Source organism: Coregonus lavaretus, assembly GCF_964263955.1.
Source record: "Coregonus lavaretus genome assembly, contig: HAP1_SCAFFOLD_79, whole genome shotgun sequence".
Taxonomy (NCBI): Eukaryota; Metazoa; Chordata; class Actinopteri; order Salmoniformes; family Salmonidae; genus Coregonus; species Coregonus lavaretus.
In genome coordinates, this window is record NW_028157882.1 from 1713095 (window position 1) to 1738005 (window position 24911).

At 44.3% G+C, this 24911-nt stretch overlaps 1 protein-coding gene and 1 long non-coding RNA gene across 2 annotated transcripts in view; both read left to right on the forward strand.

Annotated features, from left to right (window-relative positions):
- LOC311124729 (uncharacterized protein) overlaps positions 1–24911 on the forward strand; it is a gene marked incomplete at both ends in the record, with an annotated part of 50138 nt that overhangs the window by 9314 nt on the left and 15913 nt on the right. The gene's annotated exons all lie outside the window — the stretch shown is intronic.
- LOC311124683 lies at positions 10955–12418 on the forward strand. Its single transcript, XR_014612808.1, has 4 exons — positions 10955–11012; positions 11322–11398; positions 11704–11812; positions 12348–12418. It is a non-coding gene; the product is annotated as an uncharacterized lncRNA (long non-coding RNA).

Sequence of the window (24911 nt, forward strand, 5' to 3'; positions counted from 1 at the left end):
GAGTGGTCTTCTACTGTGACATACAGCATAGGATAGCGTTTGTATTGTTAATATATTGGTAGTTAGTAATTAATTACACTACAAGACCAAATATATGTGGACCCATGCTTGTCGAACATCTCATTCCAAAATCATGGGCATTAATATGGAGTTGGTCCCCCTTTGCTGCTATAACAGCCTCCACTCTTCTGGGAAGGCTTTCCACTAGATGTTGGAACATTGCTGCAGGGACTTGCTTCCATTCAGCCACAAGAGCATTAGTGAGATCGGCTGGGCACTGATGTTGGGCCATTAGGCCTGGCTTGCAGTCGGCGTTCCAATTCATCCCAAAGGTGTTCGATGGGGTTGAGGTCAGGGCTCTGTGCAGGCCAGTCAAGTTCTTCCACACCGATCTGGACAAACCATTTCTGTATGGGCCTCGCTTTGAGCACGGGGGTATTGTCATGCTGAAATAGGAACGGGCCTTCCCCAAACTGTTGCCACAAAGTTGGAAGCACAGAATCGTCTAGTATGTAATTGTATGCTGTAGCGTTTTCCCTTCACTGGAACTAAGAGGCCTAGCCCGAACCATGAAAAACAGTCCCAGACCATTATTCCTCCTCCAAACTTTACAGTTGGCACTATGCATTGGGGCAGGTAGCGTTCTCCTGGCATCTGGACTGCCAGATGGGGAAGCGTGATAAATCACTCCAGAGAATGCGTTTCCACTGCTCCAGAGTCCAATGGCGGCAAGCTTTACACCACTCCAGCTGACGCATTGCACATGGTGATCTTAGGCTTGTGTGTGGCTGCTCGGCCATGGAAACCCATTTAATGAAGCTCCCAACGAACAGTTTCTGTGCTGATGTTGCTTCAAGAGGCAGTTTGGAACTCGGTAGTGAGTGTAGCAACCGAGTACAGACGATTTTTACGCGCTTCAGCACTCGGCAGTCCCGTTCTGTGAGATTGTGTGGCCTACCACTTTGCGGGTGAGTCGTTGTTGCTCCTAGACGTTTCCACTTGACAATAACAGCACTTACAGTTGACAGGGGCAGCTCTAGCAGGGCAGAAATTTGACTAACTGATTTGTTGAAAAGGTGGCATCCTATGACGGTGCCACGTTGAAAGTAATTGAGCTCTTCAGTAAGGCCATTCTACTGCAAATGTTTGTCTATGGAGAATGCATGGCTGTGTGTTCGATTTTATACACCTGTCAACAACGGCTGTGGCTGAAATAGCCGAATCCACTCATTTGAAGGGGTGTCCACATACTTTTGTATTTAATGTTTATTGATCGTCCAACACTCCATAATAAAATGAGACAGGAGACAGAGCTTAATAATTGACATACAATGTATTTATTCATTTTTGGTTATTTTCTGCCATTTAGAACTTTTCGTTGTGTACATTTTTCTCTGTAGCAACTGTTTTTTTAAAAAGTCAAAAAACTAAAAGAAAAAATACAATCATTGCTAAACACCTAAAAAGGACTACATGCATGGAAGACGAGTAACATTATGTTTTTTTTTTTCTTATTGTTATTTTTTTTTAACATGATGCGTCCACGTCGGGCTCCAACACACGCGGCTGGTGCCTCTTTGTGAAACAGTATTAGAAAAAAACTATGTGACTAAATTATCTTATTTTTTTAAACGAGAGAAAAATAAAGTGGTTATAAAAAGAAAGAATAAAAGAGTGATGTCAGACAACGTGTGGAGGGAGGGAGAGGAGGAGGAGGGTGGTAAGGGCTAGGGGGTTATGGTGTGGAGGGAGGGAGGGAGAGGGAGGGAGGGAGGGGAGTAGGGAGGAGGGTGGTAAGGGCTAGGGGGTTATGGTGCATCGGGAGTGGAGGGAGGGAGGGAGGGAGGGAGGGAGGGAGGGAGGGGAGGGTGGTAAGGGCTAGGGGGTTATGGTGCATCGGGAGTGGAGGGAGGGAGGGAGGGAGGGAGGGAGGGAGAGGAGGAGGGTGGTAAGGGCTAGGGGGTTATGGTGCATCGGGAGGGAGGTTGGGAGGGAGGGAGGGAGGGAGGGAGAGGAGGAGGGTGGTGGTAAGGGCTAGGGAGTTATGGAGCATCAGGAGTGGAGGGAGGGAGGGAGGGAGGGAGGGAGGGAGAGGAGGAGGGAGGTAAGGGCTAGGGGGTTATGGTGCATCGGGAGTGGAGGGAGGGAGGGAGGGAGAGGAGGAGGGAGGGAGGGAGGGAGAGGAGGAGGAGGGTGGGAGAGGAGGGAGGGAGGGAGGGAGAGGAGGATGGGTGGTAAGGGCTAGGGGGTTATGGTGCATCAGGAGTGGGAGGGAGGGAGGGCGGTAAGGGCTAGGGGGTTATGGTGCATCAGGAGTGGAGGGAGGGAGGGAGGGAGGGAGGGGAGGAGGAGGAGGGTGGTAAGGGCTAGGGGGTTATGGTGTGGAGGGAGTGGAGGGTGAGAGTGATGCTCAGCTACAGGTAAGGGAGGGGGAGTTGTCTCAGCTTGAGGTACGACTGAACGTGTGTGTGAGGGGGGGGGGGACTTGGGTTAGTTTGAGACACAGTTGAGGGATTGGGTGGGTAGAGGGGAGGCTGTGTGAGGGTGGAGGAAGGGGAATTTGAAGGGTAGAGGGGTGTTTGGAAGGGGGGGGGGGGGGTTTGGGGTGAGTTGGTGTCTCAGTTTGAGGTGTCCGAGTGCACGCTGCCCGGTGTCCCGTGAGGGGGGGTGAGAGAGGGGTGGTCAGTGCTGTCCTGCCATCCACTATCAACCTGGAGAGAGAGAAAGGGAAGAGAGGAGGGAGAGAGGAGAGAGAAAGAAGGAGAGAGAAGAGAGTAGAGAGAAAGAGGAGAGAGGAGAGAGAGAGACAGGAGATTAAAAGGAGGGAAATAGATGTGATAAAAGACAGACATCAATTGAAGGTTTTCACATGAGTTGGTCTCCCACCTACAAGATCTCAGTTTAAAAAACTGACATGGAGGGAAACAGACTGGTACCATAGATACTCACATGGAGACAGTGGAGGGAAACAGACTGGTACCATAGATACTCACATGGAGACAGTGGAGGGAAACAGACTGGTACCATAGATACTCACATGGAGACAGTGGAGGGAAACAGACTGGTACCATAGATACTCACATGGAGACAGTGGGGAGGAAACAGACTGGTACCATAGATACTCACATGGAGACAGTGGGGAGGAAACAGACTGGTACCATAGATACTCACATGGAGACAGTGGAGGGAAACAGACTGGTACCATAGATACTCACATGGAGACAGTGGAGGGAAACAGACTGGTACCATAGATACTCACATGGAGACAGTGGGGAGGAAACAGACTGGTACCATAGATACTCACATGGAGACAGTGGGGAGGAAACAGACTGGTACCATAGATACTCACATGGAGACAGTGGAGGGAAACAGACTGGTACCATAGATACTCACATGGAGACAGTAAGAGGAAACAGACTGGTACCATAGATACTCACATGGAGACAGTGTGGGGGGGGGGGGGGGGACAGACTGGTACCATAGATACTCACATGGAGACAGTGGGGAGGAAACAGAGAGGTACCATAGATACTCACATGGAGACAGTGGAGGGAAACAGACTGGTACCATAGATACTCACATGGAGACAGTGGGGAGGAAACAGAGAGGTACCATAGATACTCACATGGAGACAGTGGAGGGAAACAGACTGGTACCATAGATACTCACATGGAGACAGTGGAGGGAAACAGACTGGTACCATAGATACTCACATGGAGACAGTGGAGGGAAACAGACTGGTACCATAGATACTCACATGGAGACAGTGGGGAGGAAACAGACTGGTACCATAGATACTCACATGGAGACAGTGGAGGGAAACAGAGTTCCTCCAGGCAGCTCCTCATAACATCCCGTCAGGAGTGTAGCACGGTGCTGGATATCCACCTGGAGGAACAGACCAGCAGGGGGCGCTTTTACACACTGGTACTAACACTAATACTACATTTATACACACACTGGTACACACACTAATACTACATTTATACACACACGAATACTACATTTATACAAACTAATACTACATTTATACACACTGGTACACACGCTAATACTACATTTATACACACACTGGTACACACACTAATACTACATTTATACATACACTAATACTACATTTATACACACTGGTACACACGCTAATACTACATTTATACACACACTGGTACACACACTAATACTACATTTATACATACACTAATACTACATTTATACACACTGGTACACACGCTAATACTACATTTATACACACACTGGTACACAAACTAATACTACATTTATACACACACTGGTACACACACTAATACTACATTTATACACACTGGTACACACACAGTTGCACACTGTTACAAGCACACTAACTAACACACTGACACTGCATACCCAAACTAACACTAATACACTAACACACACTGTTACACACACTAGCACTGCACACACACACACTAATTCTGCATACACACACTCTGCATATACACCAGAACTACCCTCCTGTAGGTTAACTCCAACCCATGTTCCTGGAGAGCTTCTGTCCTATAGGGGTTTCACTCCAACCCTAATCTAGCACACCGGATTCTAATAATTAGCTGGTTGATAAGATCAATCAGTTTAGTTACAACTGGGGTTGGAGTGAAAACCTACAGGAGGGTAGCTCTCCAGGAACAGGGTTGGAGTGAAAACCTACAGGAGGGTCGCTCTCCAGGAACAGGGTTGGAGTGAAAACCTACAGGAGGGTAGCTCTCCAGGAACAGGGTTGGAGTTAAAACCTACAGGAGGGTAGTTCTCCAGGAACAGGGTTGGAGTGAAAACCTACAGGAGGGTTCTCTCCAGGAACAGGGTTGGAGTTAAAACCTACAGGAGGGTATCTCTCCAGGAACAGGGTTGGAGAGCCCTGCTCTAAGCTGGAGGTGCTGGTGTGTGTGTGTGTGTGTCTCTGTGTGTGTGTGTATGCGAGCGTGCACGTGATCTACGACTGTGTGTGTGTGATGTGTGAGTGTCTGAGATGTCCAAACGTGTGTGATGACCGAGTTTGTGTGTGTGTGTGTGTGTGTGTGTGTGTGTGTGTGTGCTCGTGATCTACGACTGTGTTTGATGTGTGAGTGTCTGAGATGTCCAAACGTGTGTGATGACCGAGTTTGTGTGTGTGTGTGATGTCCAGTGTGTGTACCTGAGTTAGGCGTGGCGGGGGAGTTGGCCTGGCTGGCCTGTGAGGAGACGCTGGCTGCGTCTACAGCTGTTTTCACAGCGTACAGGTTAGCTTCCTCCTGGAACTTCCCTATGTTCTTCTTGTACCTGATCCTCTTGTTACCAAACCAGTTAGACACCTGAGAGAGAGAGAGAGAGAGAGAGAGAGAGAGAGAGAGAGAGAGAGAGAGAGAGAGAGAGAGAGAGAGAGAGAGAGAGAGAGAGAGAGAGAGAGAGAGAGAGAGAGAGAGAGAGAGAGAGAGAGAACTCAGTATGTTGCTCAGTACGAGGAAAAATGAAAATAATCTACTAATCTGAATCAAGTGATAGCTAGTCTAACAAATGCATGCAGGTGCTAGGGCATGTTTCTGGACAGGAACCTTTCTAAATGAGAAATGTATCACATTCTATTCTTCTCACCCTATGGGAAACTCAGATAACAACCTATTCCTGATACAGTACGCCTAACATGGCTATGGTCAAAAGTAGTGCACTTTGGTGGTCTGAGATGTCATTTCATTTAATTTACTTAATTGACATGGAAAATTAGTAATTTATATTGTCAAAGTAAACATGAGCAATAATAACAACAGTAGTAATAATTATTAACAATAGTAATAATACAACAGTAGTAATACATCCTACCCTGACCTCAGACAGTGACCCCTGTCACCCCCCTGTGTGACCCCAGTCTGACCCTTATGTAGCCGGCTCACATTCTGGTGACGAGGTAGCAAAGCCTGCGACTTCAAAACAGAATGGCATCGATGGTTTTGTCATTGTGGCCCAGACATGAAGGACACAACACACCTAGAATTGGAGTAGGAGACATGTTTACTGTGGTTTTCTGTGGTTTGTCTCTCTTGACGTTTCCTGTCGCTCGTAGTGTTCACAGGACAAGTCTAACACTTACTTATACTCAGGCAGACCTACCCCTGGAAATTACTTTTTCATTCTACAAGGGGTCACAAGCTCACTACCCAGCAGCTACATAAGTTCACTACAAAAATTCCCAACTGTTTCACACTTTTCAAACAGTTCAAACTCAGGCCTACCCATTCACTACAAAAATTCCCAACTGTTTCACACTTTTCAAACACATTTTCTTTAAGTTCAACAAGGTCACTACACCACACATCAATCATCAGGCCATTACTTTTTATTGCAAACATTTGCTTTACTTCAAAGAAACAGCTGCACTATCAAGTCACATAAGAACACCCCAAATAGCATGAGGACATCCGGAAAGGATGTCCTTAAAAGGACATAAACTAAGACACAGAAATAACTATATATAAATATCACTTTTTGACACATGCCATCTACTATATTCTCTCTAGTGTGACCTGTCAGATTCAATGAAACTCTTATGTTCTATGACTGAGTGAAATTTCTTTGAATTACACTGAATTAAATTATACTTCCTGTCACACAAATTCAAATTCTACATCATGTGGGGTGTGGCAAATTGAAGTTGAATGGGAGTCTATTCCAAAATTCTGAATTGAGCAAAACCTGGTGTATAAAATAGCTGATAGTGTTTTTCAATTGCATTAATCTATACTGAACAAAAATATAAACACAACATGCAACAATTTAAACAAATGTACTAAGTTACAGTTCATATTAGGAAATCAGTCAATTGAAATAAATTCATTAGGCCCTAATCTATGAATTTCATGACTGGGCAGGGGCGCAGCCAGGCTTGGGAGGGCATAGGCCCACCCACTTGGGAGCCAGGCCCACCCATGGGGAGCCAGGCCCAGCCAATCAGAATGAGTTTTCCCCACAAAGGGTTTATTACAGACAGAAATACTCAGTTTCGTCAGCTGTACAGGTGGCTGGTCTCAGACGATCCCGCAGGTGAAGAAACTGGGTGTGGAGGTCCTGGGCTGTCCTGGTTACACGTGGTCTGTGGTTGTGACGCTGGTTGAACGTACTACCAAATTCTCTAAACGACGTTGGAGAATTGAGCATTCAGAAATGAGCATTCAATTCTCTGGCAACAGCTCTGGTGGACATACCTGCAGTCAGCATGCCAATTGCACGCTCCCTCTAAACTTCAGACATCTGTAGCATTGTGTTGTGTGACAAAACTGCACATTTAAGAGTGGCCTTTTATTGTCCCCAGCACAAGATGCACTGTGTAATGATCATGCTGTTTAATCAGCTTCTTGATATGCCTCACCTCTCAGGTGGATGGATTATATAGGCAAATGTGAAATGCTCACTAACAGGGACGTAAACAAATTTGTGCACAACATTTTAGAGATATACATTTTTTGTGTGTATGGAACATTTCTGGGATCTTTTATTTAAGCTCATGAATAATGGGACCAACACATTTATATTTTAGTTCAGTATATTTACATTTTATATAATTATTCATATCCACCCCACAAACATGAAGTCATCAACTCACTTCATATTTATAAGACACATTATACAAATAAAAAGTAATTGATTAATTTATATTTAGGCTATCATTCATTTCTACAATTGATCTGTCGGATGATAATATGACAACATGTATGAATTGACCTTTCTGATGATAACATGACAACATGTATGAATTGACCTGTCTGATGATAACATGACAACATGTATGAATTGACCTGTCTGATGATAACATGACAACATGTATGAATTGACCTGTCTGATGATAACATGACAACATGTATGAATTGACCTGTCTGATGATAATATGACAACATGTATGAATTGACCTGTCTGATGATAACATGACAACATGTATGAATTGACCTGTCTGATGATAACATGACAACATGTATGAATTGACCTGTCTGATGATAACATGACAACATGTATGAATTGAACTGTCTGATGATAACATGACAACATGTATGAATTGACCTGTCTGATGATAACATGACAACATGTATGAATTGACCTGTCTGATGATAACATGACAACATGTATGAATTGACCTGTCTGATGATAACATGACAACATGTATGAATTGAACTGTCTGATGATAACATGACAACATGTATGAATTGACCTGTCTGATGATAACATGACAACATGTATGAATTGACCTGTCTGATGATAACATGACAACATGTATGAATTGAACTGTCTGATGATAACATGACAACATGTATGAATTGACCTGTCTGATGATAACATGACAACATGTATGAATTGACCTGTCTGATGATAACATGACAACATGTATGAATTGACCTGTCTGATGATAACATGACAACATGTATGAATTGACCTGTCTGATGATAATATGACAACATGTATGAATTGACCTGTCTGATGATAACATGACAACATGTATGAATTGACCTGTCTGATGATAACATGACAACATGTATGAATTGACCTGTCTGATGATAATATGACAACATGTATGAATTGACCTGTCTGATGATAACATGACAACATGTATGAATTGCATCATGCGTTTACTCTACTGTATTAATGACTCTACTGTATTAATTTCCATCTAACATTTATTACAAGTTTTAGGCTGACTCTCTCTCTCTCTCTCTTTCTCACTCTTTCTCATTCCTCCCTTACAGCATCACATGGCCACGGCTCCTTCTCCTCCTCCTCCTCCTCCTCCACCTCTTCCACATCATCACACATTACAGTGTAATTTCCTGCTGAACCACCAGGATGCGCTAGAGACCAGGATAATTGTCCCACCTAGGGTTGCAACATTCCTGGAACTTTCAATGAATTCCCTGGTATGGTGTTTTGTAAACAGATGTCTATTTCCATTTAACAAATGGTGTGAGTATACATGCAGTGCACTGTTTGGAAGCTGAAATTATTTTGGAGTGGATGAACATGCACAGGTAGCCTACTTTTTTAAAGTGATTAGTTTGACAATCAGATGAAAGCATCATGACTGTTTGTGTTCATGCCACATTAAAATGTAAATGTTTACATTAAATTACATATTTTTATCATTAATAATAATAGAGATCCCCCAGGTGTAATTCATACTCTGTACTAGTCTATTCTCTACTGGTAAAGAAGAGGACTGGCCAACCCTCAGAGCCTGGTTCCTCTCTAGGTTTCTTCCAGTTGAGGCTGCTGAGAGGAGGACGGCTTCCATATGTTTGATACCATTCCATTGACTGAGCAGTGTGTGACTGTTTCCTGTGTCCAGGTCGACCCCGTCTAAGGAGGAGTGTCGTGATTTGGAGACTGAGATCTCTAGGTTGAAGGAGAAGCTGGAGGTGCTGAAGGTAAGACTAGTGGCCATGTCTAAAGTCAATGTGAGCAAACTCCATACAGTAGATCACAGTATTCTCTGAAGACACTGCAATCTACTGTGTGTGTGTGTGTGTGTGTTTGTGTGTGTGTGGGTGTTTGTTTGTGGGTGTATGTGTTGCAGTCAGAGGCCAACAGGGATGAGCAGTTTGCCAAACTCCCCAGAACCTCCTCCTATGGAAGGTGAGTGGACATACAAAGATGAAATGAGTCTAATATTAACAACTCTACCATAACATATTTTATTGCATCATCCTCATGACCTGTGAAATGAATGTAGAACAGTGAAGTGACCACAGCATGTGGTGGTGGTGTAGGGGAACAGAGCAGTGTGTGACTGTTTCCTGTGTCCAGGTTGACCCGGTCTGGAAAGAAGCGTCGTGATCTGGAGGCTGAGATCTCTAGGCTGGAGGAGAAGCTGAGGTTCATGAAGGTAACACTAGTGGTCATGTCTGAGAGGTCAAATGTAATTGTGAACAAACCACATATAGATCACAGCCACATACTGTGTGCGTTTGCCTGTATGTGTGAGTGTTAAAGTTCCAACTGTAATCTATTTGATGATGATATGAGAATGAGATATTGAAAGACCAGTAGAAATATTCTAGTATGTCCTACCAATATTAATGTGTTAATGTTCTTTATTTTATATCACTAGTCAGTATTTCTATTCTCTTCCTTATATCTGATCATCTTTGTTATTTTAGAGATCCTCCATGTTGGATGTTGCAGCTCTGCTGCTGACCACTCTGGAGGAGCTCACTGGAGAACAGCTGAAGACATTTCAGTCTTACCTGACTTTTGGCTGGATGTTAGGCTTTCCTCCCATCCCAGAGAGTCAGCTGGAGAACCTTGTCAGACAGGTCATAGTGGATCAGATGATGGAGAACTACAACCCTGAGGGAGCTGTGAAGAAAACACTGAGGATCCTGAGGAGGATGATGCTGCGTGATCTGGCAGAGAAGTTAGAGAGAGATCACAGAGGAGGTAACAGAACAAGAATGTACATCAATCTATACATCACAATCAGAGTTCAGTGTAGGTCTAACCAGAAAGAACATTCAGCTGACTTCATAAAAACATTCAGCAGGCCTCTCTTTTGTTATTTTTATTCATGATGTATCCAGGTGGCCCCATTATGTTTAAACAGAAATCCAACATTCATTATATTCCATACATACAATCACCAATACAGTAGGGAAGATATCACAAACAGATTAGACTTTCTAATCATGGCTGTATGTCTCTTCCTGAGCTGCCTAATCTGGAAGATGAACCAGAATGATCTGGCAGAGAAGTTAGAGAGAGATCAGAGAAGTAGGATTGTAGACAAGGACCCTAACTGTCTCTCTATCCCCCCTCCTATCTTCCCCTCTATTTCCCCTGTTTCCCCCTCTTTATCAGGTACTGCCTCAACCTCTCACCTGCCCTTATTCCCACCGAGGCCCCGATCCGTCCTCTCCCCTGTGTGGTTACCCCCCATTTCCCCCCTTCTCTCCAGATCCTCCTTTCGCTCGTCTATGAACTCCTTGTTGTTAACTTTTGCTGGTAGCTCAGGACAGCTCAGGTCACAGGTAAGAGGACGGTTAGAGAAATGTAGGATCACTTCTACCCTCATATGTTAAAACACCTGTACTCACTGTCATTGTCAGTTCTACAGTATGAAATGATACAGTCCACACATACAGTCTAGATAATTAACTAATCTCTCATGTACACTATGAGTGGTGGGGGTCAGACTGCATCCCTACACACATACACACACACCATTAGACAAAAAGGCTGTGATTATATTTCTGTATAGCCGTGTATGACTTGTGTGTGTGTGTGTGTGTGTGTGTGTGTGTGTGTGTGTGTGTGTGTGTGTGTGTGTGTGTGTGTAGGAGGAAGCTGCCTCTGAGATGGAAAGGAAGCCAGCAGGGGAGGAGAGTGGAGAACTCCCCTGCACCTCTTCTGGAATGTGAGTGAACATAGAGTATATTATCTATTATCTACCTGGTACAGCCAGGGCCACCCCTCAGAGTGGATATGAGTGGACATAGAGTATATTATCTATTATCTACCTGGTACAGCCAGGGCCACCCCTCAGAGTGGATATGAGTGGACATAGAGTATATTATCTATTATCTACCTGGTACAGCCAGGGCCACCCCTCAGAGTGGATATGAGTGAACATAGAGTATATTATCTATTATAAACTGGGTGGTTTGAGCTCTTCTTTCTCAGGTACAGCCTCAACCTCTCATCTGTCCTTATTCCCACCAGGCCCCGAACTATCTTTTCCCAGTGTGGTTACCCTCCAGGTCCTCCTCCTCCTTCCTTTCTGCCTCATCTAGGAAGTTTTTCTGGTAGCTCAGGACAGCTCAGGTCACAGGTAAGAGGACGGTTAGAGAATTTTAGGATCACTTCTACCCTCATATGTTAAAACACCTGTACTCACTGTCATAGTCAGTTCTACCCTCATATGTTAAAACACCTGTACTCACTGTCATAGTCAGTTCTACAGTTCTACCCTCATATGTTAAAACACCTGTACTCACTGTCATAGTCAGTTCTACAGTTCTACCCTCATATGTTAAAACACCTTTACTCACTGTCATAGTCAGTTCTACCCTCATATGTTAAAACACCTGTACTCACTGTCATAGTCAGTTCTACAGTTCTACCCTCATATGTTAAAACACCTGTACTCACTGTCATAGTTCTACAGTATGAAATGATACAGTCCACACATACAGTCTAGATAATTAACTAATCTCTCATGTACACTATGAGTGGTGGGGGTCAGACTGCATCCCTACACACATACACACACACCATTAGACAAAAAGGCTGTGATTATATTTCTGTATAGCCGTGTATGACTTGTGTGTGTGTGTGTGTGTGTGTGTGTGTGTGTGTGTGTGTAGGAGGAAGCTGCCTCTGAGATGGAAAGGAAGCCAGCAGGGGAGGAGAGTGGAGAACTCCCCAGCACCTCTTCTAGAATGTGAGTGAACATAGAGTATATTATCTATTATCTACCTGGTACAGCCAGGGCCACCCCTCAGAGTGGATATGAGTGGACATAGAGTATATTATCTATTATCTACCTGGTACAGCCAGGGCCACCCCTCAGAGTGGATATGAGTGGACATAGAGTATATTATCTATTATCTACCTGGTACAGCCAGGGCCACCCCTCAGAGTGGATATGAGTGGACATAGAGTATATTATCTATTATCTACCTGGTACAGCCAGGGCCACCCCTCAGAGTGAACATAGAGTATATTATCTATTATCTACCTGGTACAGCCAGGGCCACCCCTCAGAGTGGATATGAGTGGACATAGAGTATATTATCTATTATCTTCCTGGTACAGCCAGGGCCACCCCTCAGAGTGGATATGAGTGGACATAGAGTATATTATCTATTATCTACCTGGTACAGCCAGGGCCACCCCTCAGAGTGGATATGAGTGGACATAGAGTATATTATCTATTATCTACCTGGTACAGCCAGGGCCACCCCTCAGAGTGGATATGAGTGGACATAGAGTATATTATCTATTATCTACCTGGTACAGCCAGGGCCACCCCTCAGAGTGGAAATGAGTGGACATAGAGTATATTATCTATTATAAACTGTGTGGTTCGAGCCCTGAATGCTGATTGGCTGACAGCCGTGGTATATCAGACCGTATACCACGGGTATGACAAAACAGTTATTTTTACTGCAATAAGGCACCTCGGGGGTTTGATGCGTTGTGCCTAAGAACAGTCCTTAGCCGTGGTATATTGGCCATATACCACACCCCTTCGTGCCTTATTGCTTAATTATCTACCTAAATGCAACAAAAGACAATCTTTGCGGGGGTCTCTAAATAAACCCTCTCCCTGTCCACGAATGGTAAACTGTAGAATTATAGTGGTGCTGTCCACTCAGTAGTGCTGAATGTCGACATCAGCTGAGCTCATTTAAACTCATAGATTTTCCTTCATACTTCCTCATTTTCACCATTTGTTTGCCATGCGCCCTTGATAGAAATAGCCTTTATGCCAGTGCATTAGATTTATCCATTGATTTATCATTGTTTGCTTTTGTCAGTCAGCTGTTCAGAGGCTCATTGCTTTGTTTTTCAGGTGTGAAGGTAGGCTACTGGTGTTCTCTGTGCCATCCGTGGCCAGAAGTACTAGACAATTTATTTAGCTTTAGTATTTTCTATCAATATTTGTTTTCTTTCCTGGATCAGCTGATGATGGTCCACAATATCACTAGACAACTAGTCTACAGCTTGGTTTTGTGGGGTTATTGGAGGACAACTGGAGTTCTACTTAGCGTTAGTATGGATATTGTTGTCTGTTAGTGTACTCCAATTAGGGAAGGGGTGGTAGGGTAGGGGGAGAAAAGTATAGAGAAACTAAAAGAATAAGGGAGATTGGAAAATGATGCAAACAATTGAATTGATGGAACCTACAATCTATCTGCAATATCAAAGCTGATCCCCCCCCCCACTCCCACCCTAAATAAGTACAGCTAGACACCAATGAGCATCCAATCCATCCAACAAGTATAGGTTAATGACATTAGGCCTATAATTGACTCTTTCCGTTAGAAATATTCGATTTTGCAATGGCATATGTCTACATTATTTTGGATTTGTGTGCCCATGAGAACATTTTTCACGCCGAAACATAATTAAATATTACTTAGGCATAGTTACACTTACAGTGCATTTTCCGAGATCTCCAAGATCCAGGATTCGTACAGGGTTTAAGTTCAATGTTCTATTTCAATTTTTAAATGCTTAGTAATTACAAATAAAACTATAATAAATGTAATTAATGTATGGAAAGAAAGGTAGTGTTTTATGTCACATGATCTATGAAGACTCCGAGCATTCATGAATTATGGACAACTCATGAACTAGGGTGTAAACATGTTTTGATTCAGCTCATGTATTATATTGAATGTAGACTACCTGTTCTGAGTGTGTTCATGTGTGTAAAATTGTCTCGTCTGAGAGTGTAGGCTACCGGTAGTGGTTTAGGCCTAGTGCAGGGTAAACGTAAGGAAAGGAAGTTGACCCACCTTTTTCATAAAAATGCATTGAAAGTATAGGGAGCGTTACTTTTTTCACCGCGACCGGTAAACAGAGTTTACCCCCCAATATTTTGACCACTACATCACTGGCTACCGGTAGGCCTATTAGAAGTTCATGGTAATACACATTGTAGCCTTGTCTAGTAAATTGACCGTGTGTGTTAGGGTGACCATCCAGTTTTTCCTGGGACAGTTTCAGCTCCATTTCAAATGTGTCCCAAAAAAGGTCAATTTGTCAGCAAGAAGCATCAATTAATGTAGGTCTAATCAATGGCAATCTCTGAATGTCATTATGCACTCTTTATGGTGTTTTGTAAACAGATGTCTATTTCCATTCAACAAATGGTGTGAGTATACATGCAGTGCACTGTTTGGAAGCTGGAATTATTTTGGAGTGGATGAACATGCACAGGTAGCCTACTTTTTGAAGTGATTAGTTTGACAAGCAGATGAAAGCATCATGACTGGTTGTGTTCATGCCACATTAAAAGTTCTTTATTTTTACGTTAAATTATATATTTTTATCATTAAAAATAATAGAGACCCCCCAGGTGTAATTCATACTCTGTACTAGTCTGTTCTCTACTGGTAAAGAAGGGGACTGGCCAACCCTCAGATCCTGGTTCCTCTCGAGGTTTCTTCCAGTGGAGGCTGCTGAGGGGAGGACAGCTCATAGTAATGGCTGGAATGGAGTCAATGGAATGGTATCAAACATGTTGTTTCTGTCACGCCCTGGCTCTGGGGACGCTTGTATGTTGAGCCAGGGTGTGAGTTTTCTTTGTTTATTCTAGTTTTTTATCTAGCTCTTTCGTTTCTATGTTGGCCAGTGTGGTTCTCAATCAGAGGCAACGTGTATCAGCTGTTGCTTGTTGTCTCTGATTGGGAACCATACTTAAGCAGCCAGTTTTCCCACAGTGTTTGTGGGATCTTGTTCCTGTGTAGGTTTGTGTTTTGCACCTTTGGACGTCACGTATCGATTTGTTGTTTTGTTCGTTTATCATTTAATAAATAAGTATGTACACCTTCCACGCTGCGCCTTGGTCCTCTGTATCCGACGATCGTGACAGAAGATCCCACCAACACTGGACCAAGCAGCGTGTCCAGGAGCCAACGCCAGAGGTATCGCTAAAGGACATCAACCTCGACTGGGCCTGGCCCACGGGGAGGAGAGACCCCCAGACAATTTTTAGGGGGGGGCTCACGCCGTGGACGACGGGGCAGCAGGAGGCCGCGATAGAGCGGTCCAGCGGGTTTGCAGAGGAGGCCACCAGGTTAAGGGGGCCACTGGTCACAGAGGGGAGGGAAAGTGTAGAGGCACGGCGAGAGGTACTGGGGTGTGTTACCAGTCCGGTCCGGCCCGTTCCTGATCCCTGCGTAGGGCCAGTGGTGTGTGTCCCCAGTACGGTCCGGCCTGTTCCTGTTCCTCGCATCGAGCCAGTGGTGCGCTTCGCCAGCCCGGTTCGGTCCGTTCCTGCTCCCCGCACCAAGTCAGTGGTGCGCTTCGTCAGCCCGGTCCGGCCCGTTCCTGCTCCCCACGCCAAGCCAGTGGTGTGCGTCGTCAGTCCGGCACAGCCCGTGCCTGTTCCACCGGTGCCTGGTCCGGCACCGGTCAGCTGCTCCACGCCGGAGCTAGAGCAATCCGCTCCACCAGTGTTCAGTCCAGCTCCGGCCAGCAGGGCCAGACCGGACCAGGGGTACTTTGGGGGGTTAGAGAGGGAGTGGGGATCATGCCCGGAGCCGGATCCGCCGCCAAGGCGGAGTGCCCACCCGGTCCCTCCCCTGTGGTGTTTGGTTGGCGCGGTCGGAGTCCGCGCCTTTGGGGGGGGGGGGGGTACTGTCACGCCCTGGCTCTGGGGACTCTAGTATGTTGAGCCAGGGTGTGAGTTTTCTTTGTTTATTCTAGTTTTTTATCTAGCTCTTTCGTTTCTATGTTGGCCAGTGTGGTTCTCAATCAGAGGCAACGTGTATCAGCTGTTGCTTGTTGTCTCTGATTGGGAACCATACTTAGGCAGCCAGTTTCCCACAGTGTTTGTGGGATCTTGTTCCGTGTTGGTTTGTGTTCTGCACCTGTGGACATCACGTATCGATTTGTTGTTTTGTTCGTGTATCATTTAATAAATAAGTATGTTCACCTTCCACGCTGCGCCTTGGTCCTCTATATCCGACGATCGTGACAGTTTCCATATGTGTGATACCATTCCATTGATTCCATTCCACCCTTTACTATGAGCCGTCCTCCCATCAGCAGCCTCCACTGGTTTCTTCCCTGGTTCCTGCCTTTCTAGAGAGTTTCTTCCTAGTCACTGTGCTTCTACATCTGCATTGCTTGGTGTTTGGGGTTTTAGGCTGGGTTTCTGTATAAGCACTTTGTCACAACTGCTGATGTAAAAAGGGCTTTATAAAATCAATTTGATTGATTTGCTATAGGCACTGGTAAGATTGAATATATGAGTCTACTGGTATGGTGCTGGAGAGATAATACACTTTCAAAGCAGTGAATTGCCCCTCTAACATCTCTTCTATACCTCTATTGAATCATCCTCATGACCTGTGAAATGAATGTAGAACAGTGACATGACCACAGCATGTGGTGGTGGTGTAGGGGAACAGAGCAGTGTGTGACTGTTTCCTGTGTCCAGGTTGACCCTGTATGAGGAGAAGTGTCGCCCTCTGGAGGCTGAGAGCTCTAGTCTGAAGAAGAAGCTGGAGGTGCTGAAGGTAAGACTAGTGGCCATGTCTATAGTCAATGTGAGCAAACTCCATACAGTAGATCACAATATTCTCTGAAGACACTGCAATCTACAGTGTGTGTGTGTTTGTGTGTACATATGGGTGTATGTGTTGCAGTCAGAGGCCAACAGGGATGAGCAGTCTGCCAAACTCCCCAGCACCTCCTATGGAAGGTGAGTGGACATAATACGATGAAATGAGTCTAATATTAACAACTCTACCATAACATCTTTTATTACATCATCCTCATGACCTGAGTGAATGTAGAACAGTGAAGTGACCACAGCATGTGGTGGTGGTGTAGGGGAACAGAGCAGTGTGTGACTGTTTCCTGTGTCCAGGTCGACCCTGTCTGGAGAGAAGCGTCGTCTGGAGACTGAGATCTCTAGGCCGGAGGAGCTGAGGTTCATGAAGGTAACACTAGTGTTCATATCTGAGAGGTCAAATGTCATTGGTTGTCCAGGTTGACCCCGTCTGAGGATAAGTGGCATTGTCTGGAGACTGAGATCTATTTTCTGAAGAAGAAGCTGGAGGTGCTGAATGTAAGACTAGTGGCCATGTCTATAGTCAATGTGAGCAAACCACATACAGTAGATCACAATATTCTCTGAAGACACTGCAATCTACTGTGTGTGTATGTTTGTCTGTGTGTGTGTGTGCGTAGAGGAGAGGGCGGCAGTCAGAGGCCAACAGGGATGAGCAGTCTGCCAAACTCCCCAGCACCTCTTCTGGAAGGTGAGTGGACCAGTGGCGGCTCCTGAAAAAATTCTCAGGGGGGGCAATTTTTCTGATGATTTAGGTGACCTAAACACATTTAAAAAAAGATATGTCCAGCAACAACATGAAGACAGGGGCAGCATATAAGTCAATACTGATATACACATTACTTGCTTCAAAAAGGCCTCATGGTTGAATTGGAAATATGTGCACCTGAGCAAGCAGGAGCTTTTGATAGAGGCTACTGAAAACATTGATGCAAGTTATTGGTAATAAGAAATTTTTATAGACTTCCATATTCTGCCCTCTTGTATAGATTTGTGAAAATGAACAGTGATAGACATTTTGCCTGAAAACAGAATTTGAAAATAATTTCTAGAAAAGGTAAACACAGCTATCTGTATGGCTTTGTAAATATGAACAACCATATTCTGGCCAATTGTATAGATTTGTAAAAAAAATTGTTTACTTTTTTTTAAAATGAAAAATAACTATTTTAAACAACATCAACTGTGAACTGATTTGGGCGTGTGTGTGTTAAAGAGACAGACAGGGAGGGACAAAGAGAGAGAGAGGCTACATTACTTGTACTGAAACTGTTCTCTTCTCTCTTTCAATGCAGCAAAGCGGTCAATGACTTTCTCATTGAAATCAGGCATGCTGAGGACTAGTTTACTAGTTACTTTTTAGCTTGCTGCATGATCAAATTCAGCTGATGCGCATAGCAATGCACGTAATGGCCATTCTTGAAATGCTCACGCACCTTTTGCCTTCTCTCGCCTCATCACACTGGCTCCATCGTAAGCTTGCGCAATGAGTTTGACTTTCACGTCGTCGGCAAAAAGACCGTTCAGTCTCTCCAAAAGCACACTGGCGATTGAGACTGAGGTTGATTCCGAGATGGGAAGGAACTCAAAAAAGCGCTCCTGCACTTTGTGGTTGTCTCTTTGATGTGAACTTCTTTCAAAGAGACAATCGAGTTGCACTGAACGCTATAGCCATCTTGATAGTAGTACGTGAATTGATTGATGCTGCTACCCGCTATTTTCTTAGTTACGTTCATGGTTACGTTACGTATGACGAAAGCGCGTAAGTGCAAGCCCTCAGAAACCCATAGAGATTGTATTGAAAGCTCTGAAATTTGAAAAAAAAATATTTTACATTAGAGGCTATGAGAGACTTCTGGGCGATTTTCAACCTGACTGAAATCGCCCCAAAACGGGCGGGGACATTTGAAGCACGACTTTAGCCTGATTGGACATTTAGTGGCTGGCAGATCAGACGTGAACACTGAACTACTGTTGCCGTGATATAATTGATTAGAAAAAAAATCCCTTCCTTTTCCCGTTTGGCAGTGCGTCGCCCATATCGCCCTATTGAACACACCGCCCATGGAGTGGACATAATACGATGAAATGAGTCTAATATTAACAACTCTACCATAACATATTTTATTACATCATCCTCATGACCTGTGAAATGAATGTAGAACAGTGAAGTGACCACAGCATGTGGTGGTGGTGTAGGGGAACAGAGCAGTGTGTGACTGTTTCCTGTGTCCAGGTTGACCCGGTCTGGAAAGAAGCGTCGTCTGAAGGCTAAGATCTCTAGGCTGGAGGAGAAGCTGAGGTTCATGAAGGTAACACTAGTGTTCATATCTGAGAGGTCAAATGTCATTGTGAACAAACCACATATAGATCACAGCCACATACTGTGTGTGTGTGTACAGTCTAGATAATTAACTAATCTCTCATGTACACTATGAGTGGTGGGGGTCAGACTGCATCCCTACACACATACACACACACCATTAGACAAAAAGGCTGTGAATATATTTCTGTATAGCCGTGTGTGTGTGTGTGTGTGTGTGTGTGTGTGTGTGTGTGTGTGTGTGTGTGTGTGTGTGTGTGTGTGTGTGTGTGTGTGTGTGTGTGTGTGTAGGAGGAGGAAGCTGCCTCTGAGATGGAAAGGAAGCCAGAAGGGGAGGAGAGTGGAGAACTCCCCAGCACCTCTTCTGGAATGTGAGTGAACATAGAGTATATTATCTATTATCTACCTGGTACAGCCAGGGCCACCCCTCAGAGTGGATATGAGTGGACATAGAGTATATTATCTATTATCTACCTGGTACAGCCAGGGCCACCCCTCAGAGTGGATATGAGTGGACATAGAGTATATTATCTATTATCTACCTGGTACAGCCAGGGCCACCCCTCAGAGTGGATATGAGTGGACATAGAGTATATTATCTATTATCTACCTGGTACAGCCAGGGCCACCCCTCAGAGTGGATATGGAGAAACTAAAAGAATAAGGGAGATTGGAAAATGATGGAAACAATTGAATTGATGGAACCTACAATCTATCTGCAATATCAAAGTTGATCCCCCCCCACCCCCACCCTAAATAAGTACAGTTAGACACCAATGCGCATCCAATCCATCCAACAAGTATAGGTTAATGACAGTAGGCCTATAATTGACTCTTTCCGTTAGAAGTATTCGGTTTTGCAATGGCATGTCTACATTATTTTGGATTTGTGTGCCCATGAGAACATTTTTCACGCCGAAACATAATTAAATATTACTTAGGCATAGTTACACTTACAGTGCACTTTCTGAGATCTCCAAGATCCAGGATTCGTACAGGGTTTAAGTTCAATGTTCTATTTCAAATTTAAAATGCTTAGTAATTACAAATAAAACTATAATAAATGTAATTAATGTAAGGAAAGAAAGGTAGTGTTTTATGTCACATGATCTATGAAGACTCCGAGCATTCATGAATTATGGACAACTCATGAACTAGCGTGTAAACATGTTTTGATTCAACTCATGTATTATAATGAATGTAGACTACCTGTTCTGAGTGTGTTCATGTGTGTAAAATTGTCTCGTCTGAGAGTGTAGGCTACCGGTAGTGGTTTAGGCCTAGTGCAGGGTAAACGTAAGGAAAGGAAGTTGACCCACCTTTTTCAGAAAAATGCATTGAAAGTATAGGGAGCGTTACTTTTTTCACCGCGACCGGCAATCAGAGTTTACCCCCCAATATTTTGACCACTACATCACTGGCTACCGGTAGGCCTATTTGAGGTTCATGGTAATACACATTGTAGCCTAGTCTAGTAAATTGACCGTGTGTGTTAGGGTGACCATCCAGTTTTTCCTGGGACAGTTTCAGCTCCATTTCAAATGTGTCCCAAAGAAGGTCAATTTGTCAGCAAGAAGCATCAATTCATGAAGGTCTAATCAATGGCAATCGCTGAACGTCATTATGCACTCTTTATGGTGTTTTGTAAACAGATGTCTATTTCCATTCAACAAATGGTGTGAGTATACATGCAGTGCACTGTTTGGAAGCTGGAATTATTTTGGAGTGGATGAACATGCACAGGTAGCCTACTTTTTGAAGTGATTAGTTTGACAATCAGATGAAAGCATCATGACTGGTTGTGTTCATGCCACATTAAAAGTTCTTTATTTTTACGTTAAATTACATATTTTTATCATTAAAAATAATAGAGACCCCCCGGGTGTAATTCATACTCTGTACTAGTCTGTTCTCTACTGGTAAAGAAGGGGACTGGCCAACCCTCAGATCCTGGTTGCTCTCTAGGTTTCTTCCAGTGGAGGACAGCTCATAGTAATGGCTGGAATGGAGTCAATGGAATGGTATCAAACATGTTGTTTCCATATGTGTGATACCATTCCATTGATTCCATTCCACCCTTTACTATGAGCCGTCCTCCCATCAGCAGCCTCCACTGGTTTCTTCCTGGTTCCTGCCTTTCTAGAGAGTTTCTTCCTAGTCACTGTGCTTCTACATCTGCATTGCTTGGTGTTTGGGGTTTTAGGCTGAGTTTCTGTATAAGCACTTTGTCACAACTGCTGATGTAAAAAGGGCTTTATAAAATCAATTTGATTGATTTGCTATAGGCACTGGTAAGATTTAATATATGAGTCTACTGGTATGGTGCTGGAGAGAAATCAACTTTAAAAGCAGTGAATTGTCCCTCTAACATCTCTTCTATACCTCTATTGAATCATCCTCATGACCTGTGAAATGAATGTAGAACAGTGAAGTGACCACAGCATGTGGTGGTGGTGTAGGGGAACAGAGCAGTGTGTGACTGTTTCCTATGTCCAGGTCGACCCCGTCTGAGGGGGAGTGTCGTGATCTGGAGGCTGAGATCTCTAGGATGAAGCTGGAGGTGCTGAAGGTAAGACTAGTGGCCATGTCTATAGTCAATGTGAGCAAACCCCATACAGTAGATCACAGTATTCTCTGAAGACACTGCAATCTACTGTGTGTGTGTGTGTGTGTGTGTGTGTGTGTGTGTGTGTAGAGGAGAGGGCGGCTGGCAGAGGCCAACAGGGATGAGCAGTCTGCCAAACTCCCCAGCACCTCTTCTGGAAGGTGAGTGGACATAATACGATGAAATGAGTCTAATATTAACAACTCTACCATAACATATTTTATTACATCATCCTCATGACCTGTGAAATGAATGTAGAACAGTGAAGTGACCACAGCATGTGGTGGTGGTGTAGGGGAACAGAGCAGTGTGTGACTGTTTCCTATGTCCAGGTCGACCCCGTCTGAGGGGGAGTGTCGTGATCTGGAGGCTGAGATCTCTTGGCTGGAGGATTATCTGAGGTTCATGAAGGTAACACTAGTGGTCATGTCTGAGAGGTCAAATGTCATTGTGAACAAACCACATATAGATCACAGCCACATACTGTGTGTGAGTGTGTGTTAAAGTTCCAACTGTAATCTATTTTATGATGATATTGAGGGACCAGTAGAAATATTCTAATACGTCTTAACAATATTAATATATTCATGTTCTTTATTTTATATCAGTAGTCAGTTTTTCTATTCCTTCCTCACTGTTGTCACCTTTGTTGTTTTAGAGAATGTTGGCTGTTCCAGCTCTGCTGCTGACAACTCTGGAGGAGATGAACCCACAAGAGCTGAAGACATTTCAGTCTTTCCTGACTAGTGTCCAGCTGCCTGACTGTCCTCCCATCCCAGAGAGCCAGCTGGAGAACGCTGACAGACAGGTCACAGTGGATCAGATGGTGAAGACATACGGCCCTGAGAGAGCTGTGGAGATCACACTGAGGATCCTGAGGGGGATGAAGCGGGTAGACCTAGCAGAGAAGTTAGAGACAGATCACAGAGGAGGTAACAGAACAAGAATGTACATCAATCTATACATCACAATCACAGTTCAGTGGAGGTCTAACCAGAAAGAACATTCAACTGACTTCATAAAACATTCAGCAGGCCTCTCTTTTATCATTTTTATTCATGATGTATCCAGGTTACCCCATTATGTTTAAACAGCAATCCAACATTCGTTATATTCCATACATACAATTAACAATACAGTAGGGAAGATTTCACAAACAGATTAGACTTTCTAATCATGGCTGTATATCTCTTCCTGAGCTGCCTAATCTGGAAGATGAACCAGAATGATCTGGCAGAGAAGTTAGAGAGAGATCAGAGAAGTAGGATTGCAGACAAGGACCCTAACTGTCTCTCTATCCCCCCTCCTATCTTCCCCTCTATTTCCCCTGTTTCCCCCTCTTTCTCAGGTACTGCCTCAACCTCTCACCTGCCCATATTCCAACAAGGCCCCGATCCGTCCTCTCCCCTGTGTGGTTACCCCCCATTTCCCCACTTCTCTCCAGCTCTATCTTCTTCCCAGTGTGGTTACCCTCCAGGTCCTCCTCCTTCCTTTCTGTCTCATCTAGGTTCTGGTAGTAGCTTAGGACAGCTCCTCTCACAGGTAAGAGGACGGTTAGAGAAGGATCACTTCTACCCTCATATGTTAAAACACCTGTACTCACTGTCATAGTCAGTTCTACACTTCTACCCTCCCATGTTAAAACACCTGTACTCACTGTCATAGTCAGTTCTACAGTATGAAATGATACAGTCCACACATACAGTCTAGATAATTAACTAATCTCTCATGTACACTATGAGTGGTGGGGGTCAGACTGCATCCCTACACATACACACACACACCATTAGACAAAAAGGCTGTGAATATATTTCTGTATAGCCGTGTATGACTTGTGTGTGTGTGTGTGTGTGTGTGTGTGTGTGTAGGAGGAAGCTGCCTCTGAGAAGGAAAGGAAGCCAGCAGGGGAGGAGAGTGGAGAACTCCCCAGCACCTCTTCTGGAATGTGAGTGAACATAGAGTATATTATCTATTATCTACCTGGTACAGCCAGGGCCACCCCTCAGAGTGGATATGAGTGGACATAGAGTATATTATCTATTATCTACCTGGTACAGCCAGGGCCACCCCTCAGAGTGGATATGAGTGGACATAGAGTATATTATCTATTATCTACCTGGTACAGCCAGGGCCACCCCTCAGAGTGGATATGAGTGGACATAGAGTATATTATCTATTATCTACCTGGTACAGCCAGGGCCACCCCTCAGAGTGGATATGAGTGAACATAGAGTATATTATCTATTATCTACCTGGTACAGCCAGGGCCACCCCTCAGAGTGGATATGAGTGGACATAGAGTATATTATCTATTATCTACCTGGTACAGCCAGGGCCACCCCTCAGAGTGGATATGAGTGGACATAGAGTATATTATCTATTATCTACCTGGTACAGCCAGGGCCACCCCTCAGAGTGGATATGAGTGGACATAGAGTATATTATCTATTATCTACCTGGTACAGCCAGGGCCACCCCTCAGAGTGGATATGAGTGGACATAGAGTATATTATCTATTATCTACCTGGTACAGCCAGGGCCACCCCTCAGAGTGGATATGAGTGGACATAGAGTATATTATCTATTATCTACCTGGTACAGCCAGGGCCACCCCTCAGAGTGGATATGAGTGGACATAGAGTATATTATCTATTATCTACCTGGTACAGCCAGGGCCACCCCTCAGAGTG